Here is a 6,000-nt window from a genome sequence, read left to right as displayed (position 1 = left end):
TATACCACAGCTTTCTCAGCCATTCATCTGTTGTTGGGCACCTGGGTTGCTTCTAGATTTTGGCTATTACAAAATGTGCTGCTATGAACATAAGTGTACATATATCATTTTGGTTGGGCATTATTGAGTCCTAGGAGTATATCCCTAGCAGAGGAATTACTGGGTCATATGGAAGGTCCATGTCTAGCCTTGTGAGAGTTCTCCAGACTGCTCTCCACAGAGGTTGGACCAGTTTACATTCCCATTAGCAGTGCAGAAGGGTTCCTTTGTCCCCACAGCATCTCCAGCATTTGTTGCTGCTGTCATATATATATTCCCTTTTGTTGTCCTTGCTGTTTTACTGTTGTAGTTATTATTGTTGTTGTTATGGATGTCATTATTGGATAGGACAGAGAGAAATGGAGAGAGGAGGGGAAGATAGAGAGGGGGAGAGAAAGACACCTGCAGACCTGCTTCATCACTTGTGAAGTGACCCCCTGCAGGTAGGGAGCCGGGGGCTGGAACTAGGATCCTTGCGCCATTCCTTATGCTGGTCCTTGTGCTTTGCGCCACCTGTGCTTAACCCGCTGTGCTACCACCCAACTCCCCGATGTTGTCCTTTTTGATGTATACCATTCTCACATTATTTACATTTCTCTAATAATCAGTGACCTGGAGCAGTTTTTCATGTGTTTGTTAGCCTTTTGGATCTCTTCTGTAGCGAATGTTCTGTTCATACCCTCTGCCCATTTTTGGATGGGCATTTGCTTTTTTTGTTGCTAAATTTGCTGAGCTCTTTGCATATTTTGGTGATTAGTCTCTTGTTTGATGTATGGCATGTAAAGATCTTCTCCCATTCTGTGAGGGGTCTCTTTGTTTGTATGATGATTTCTTTGGCTGTGCAGAAGCTTTTCAATTTGATGTAGTCCCACTGATTTGTTTTTGTTTTAGTCTTCCTTGCAATTGGGTTTGTAGAATCAAAGATGTCCTTGAGGTTTAGGTGAGATGGTGATAAGTTTTGTTTTAATCAAGCATGTCAAGTATTTGATCATTTTATTTTATTTATGTATTTATTTTTCCAGGGAACTACTCAGATCTGGGTTATGGTGGTGCTGAGATTGAACCTGGTGTCTTTGGTGCCTCAGTCAAGAAAGGTTTTTTTTTTTTTTGCATAACTAAGAATGTCATTTAATTGTGAAGTTTAAAAGTAAGAGAGAACACTACTAGTATGCTGCTAGCTTGAAGTTAGTGCAAGCTTGTTTTTTCTCATTACTTTGTGGGAGCTTCATTCTAGGAAATTGCTTTTTAATTTGTATTTTGAGATCAGTTAATAAAGGTGATCTTGGGCTCATTTAGTAATGGTCTGAGTATTTAGAATGACCAAGAGTCTTCTTTTATTTAACTGTTTCAATCTAACAAGATGTTAGCATGACCAGAAAATAGTTTATAAGGTTCAAGGTCAACAGACTTCAATAGGACCCTTCACCACTGATAATCATAACAAATTGTTCTCAGTTATTTATTGGATCAAGAGGGAAGGGGGAGATAGAGAGGGAGAAAGACAGAGAGACATCTGCAACACTGCTTCACCACTCACAAAGTTTTCCTCCTACAAGTGGGAATTGGAGGCTCTAACCTAAGTCCCTGTTCACTGTAGCATGCATGCAACCAGGTGCACTACCATCTGGCCCCGTTTCAGCTGTTTCCAGTACAGCCTTATCAACATTTCCAAGATAATGACTTAATATGCCATCAAATGTTATTAAAAAGGCTGACAGTGAATGGGGGGCTGGGAGGACCTGGTTTAGTGCACAGTTATCATGCTTAAGAACCTTGGTTAAAGCCCCTGGTCCCTACCTGCACAGAGGAAGCTTTATGACTGGTGAAGCAGTGCTGCAAGTGGCTATTTTTTTTTTTATCTCTCCCACTCTGTCTCCCTTTTCTATCTAATTTTATGTCTGTATCCAAATAAATAAATAAATATTTTTTTAAGCTTGGTAGGAAAACAGATAAAAAAGTTACTGGAAGAAAGAGTTTCATTGTGTTTTATGTTTCTCTGACTGCCAGCACTATTTACATATGCTTTCCTAGGAAAAGTAACTACCCCCAAGCTATAAAATGATCTCTTTTCTCCTTGTTTAGGGACTGTTTTAGAAAAGAGATGTCACTTGTTTAATAGACATGACACTCCTCTTTTTCATCGCAATTCTGCTAATAATGTTTTTCACTGACATATTTCCACACATATTCAATACTGAAAATCTGCAAGTAAACTCATGCATTTCCATTTTTAGTTAACTGAATGCCCAATAGTAGATCCCACACATAGATAAGTGGGTAGACTTCAGCATAACATGATAGAAAAACTTTGTCTAACAACTGAAGGACAAGCAACTGGTAATTAATGTTCTATTTTAAAGAAGCTAGAAGTCATAATTCCAAACAACATATGTATTTATTTATTTATTTATTTATTTATTTATTTATTTATTTATTTTTACCAGGTCCCTGCTGAGCTCTGACTTATGATGGTGCTGGGGACCATCATAAGTCTCCATCTTAAGTCCTCATCAACCTGACTTTTGGTGGCTCAGGCATAAAAGGCCCTTTGCATAACAATTTGTGCTGTCTCCCCAGACCAACAGATATATTTAAAATAGAGCCCCAAAGGAGCTAGGTTTGGATTGTCTTGTGTGACATTGAGAGGAGGGGATAGGCAAGGATTGATGAATTCAGTTGGAAATAGGAGAGTCTCAGGGTACTGAGCTCTAAAGACTTTCTTACCTACTTCTTTGCTTTGCCTTCTTACCCCCAGATTTCAATGGCTCTGGCCCCCAAGAAGTTTTCTTTCTTTTTTTTAATATTTATTTTTGCTTTTGTTGACCTTGTTTTTTATTGTTGTAGTTATTATTGTTGTTGTTGATGTCATCGTTGTTGGATAGGACAGAAAGAAATGGAGGGAGAAGGGGAAGACAGAGATGGGGAGAGAAAGACAGACACCTGCAGACCTGCTTCACTATCTGTGAAGCGACTTGCCTGCAGGTGGGGAGCTGGGGGCTCGAACCAGGATCCTTACACCCTTACACCGGTCCTTGCACTTTGCACCACCTGCACTTAACCTGCTGTGCTATCACCCGACTCCCTTCTTTCTGTTTTTTATCTGCTTTCTATATGACCTGACCTAGAGCAATCTAGGATCCCTCTGGTATCAGTATTTTTCTTGTGTTATCAGTTACATTAAACAAATGATTTAAGCCTGGATTTGAGTTGGATTTGAAGACAACTATAAATCAAGCACACTATAAGTAAGACTCTTAAACTGTGGAAGAGGTAGGAAAGAAGGAACTTATAGGTCAAATACCAAGACTTTTAGGGCCTAAATCTGTAATAAGGGCACATGGTATCATGCATCATCAAGATACAGAGAAAACTGAATATAAAGAGAGAGTGAAACTTATGAGCTATGGACTGTGGTTACCAATAATGTGTCAGTATTGGTTCATGAGTGTTACAATGGCAGACCTTCTCTTCCTCCTCCTCCTCCTCCTCCTCCTCCTCCTTCTCCTCCTTCTTCTTTTTCTTTGTTTTTGCCTTCAGGGTTATCACTGGGGCTTGGTGCCAGCACTATGAATCCACTGCTCCTGGAGGTTATTTTCCCATTTTGTTGCCCTGGTTGTGGTTGTTATTGTTAGTGTTGTTATTGCTGTTGTTGTTGGATAGGACAGAGAGAAATGGAGAGAGGAGGGGAAGACAGAAAGGAAGAGAGAAAGATAGACACCTGCAGACCTGCTTCACCACTTGTGAAGCAAGCCCCCCTGCAGGTGGGGAGCAGGGGCCTTGAACTGGGATCCCTAAACCAGTCCTTGAGCTTTTTGCTCCATGTGCGCTTAACCCATGATGCTACCAGCCAGCCCCCAGCAGACATTATTCTAATGCAAGCTTGACTTTTTAGAAAAGAGATGTCACCTATTCATTAGACATGACACTCCTCTTATTCATCTCAATTCTGCTAATAATAATGACAGGGGAAGGGGTGAAGAAGATGAATATATATGCAACCCTGTGTACTAGCTCCTCAACTGTTCTGCAAATCTAACTATGTGCTAAGACAATAGAATACTCATTACAGAAAAAAAGGGGCCACTTGACCACAAACTTTTCACCAGTTTTCCTGTCCATGAACTTTCTACTCTACAATGTGTTCATCTTAATAAAAATTTAACTAAATTATTTGATCTTTTATCTTTTACTGTCATGCCTGCATATTTTCAGCTATCTTTCCCAAATATCTATTGAAATATATATATATATATATTAAAAAAGACTTCCCCCAAAAAGATATGAGTGCCAACTGAAACATTCTTTCACTCTGTTACATAGTTTGGGTTTTTGTTATTAATTTTTAATTGCCTGCAGGGCTATCAGTAGGGTTTAGTACCCACATGACAAATCCACTGCTCTAGGTGGTCATTTTTCTTTCTTTTTTTCAACAGAGACAGAGAAATTGAGAGTGGAGAGAGAGAGAGAGAGAGAGAGAGAGAGAGAGAGAGAGTGTTGTAGTACTGTTTAACCACTGGTAGAGCCTCCCTCCTGCAGGCAGAGGTGTCTTGAACCTGGCTTCTTGCATATGGTAATATGTGCTTTACCAAGTATGCCACTATAAGGCTGTTTGTTTCTTTGTTTTACCAGAACACTGCTCAGCTCTGGTTTATGGTGATATAGGGGATTGAACTTGGAAGCTTGGAGCCCTCAGGTATGTTTGCATAAATATTATGCTAGCTTCCCCACCCTTTTGCTTATGATTTTTAAAATTTAATTTATTTTAGTTGTGATTAATTGTAGGTTACAAGATTGTAAGGTTACAATGTATAGTGCCACACCATACCCACCACCAAAGTTCAGTATCCCTATCTCCCTCCTCCCAAAGATAACCACCAATGATAGTTTATCCTAAAGATAGTTCTCACAAATCTTGATTCTGTAAAACCATGAATAGCCAAAGTAATTCTGAGAAAAAAGGAATAATATGAACTGTCCCCAACTTCAGTTTATACTGCAAAGCATAGTAATCAAAAAAGCATAGTACTGGAATAAAAATGGACACTTCGATCAGTGGAGCAGAATTGAAAGCCCAGAAATGGGCCCACACATATACAATCACCTAATGTGTGATAAAGGGGTCAAACCTATTCAATGGGGTAAAGAAGTTCTCTTCAACAGATGGTGCTGGAGAAATTGGACAGCACATACAGAAAAGTGAAACTAGACTACCACATAACACTATAAACCAAAGTCAAATAAAAAATGGATCTCTAAAATTTATAGAAGAAAATAGCAGTGAAACTTTGCAAGGCCTTCACATTTAAAACTGTGTGGATCATGTATGGGGTTACATGAAACTAAAAATCTACACATTGAAAGCAAACTATATAAGGATAACCAGACAACCCAATAAATGAGAGAAGATACTTACTTGCATATCACACATCCAATAAGCAACTAATATCGAATATCTATACAGAATTGACACAGATCTACAAAAGAAGTAAAAATAACCCAATAAAAAATCGGGCCAAAAATTAAAGAGACAGTTTTCTAAAGAAGAGATACACATGACCCGCAGACACATGAAGAAATGTTCCACTGCGCTTATTGGAGAAATGCAAATTAAAACTACACTGAGATACCATTTCACACCTAAGAGAATGGCTTATGCCAACAAACCAGGTGATGGGGAGGTTGTAGAGAAAAAGGAACTCTGTTACACTGCTGATGGAAATGCAAACTGGTGCAGCCTCTTTGGAAAACTGTATTGAGAATCCTTAAACAAATAAAAATGGAATTACCTTATGATCCAGCAATACAACTATTAGTCATTTATCCAACAGACACTGAAACATTAACCAGAAGGGACACATGCACCCCTATGTTCATATCTGCATTATTCACTATAGCCAAAGAGTGGAAGCAGCCTAAATGTCCATTAACAAATGACTGGCTAAAGAAGTTATGAGATACATA

The sequence above is a fragment of the Erinaceus europaeus genome, chromosome 9, assembly GCF_950295315.1.
Source record: "Erinaceus europaeus chromosome 9, mEriEur2.1, whole genome shotgun sequence".
Lineage (NCBI taxonomy): Eukaryota > Metazoa > Chordata > Mammalia > Eulipotyphla > Erinaceidae > Erinaceus > Erinaceus europaeus.
The sequence above is the reverse complement of the archived record's forward strand: the minus strand, read 5'-3'. Positions refer to the sequence as shown.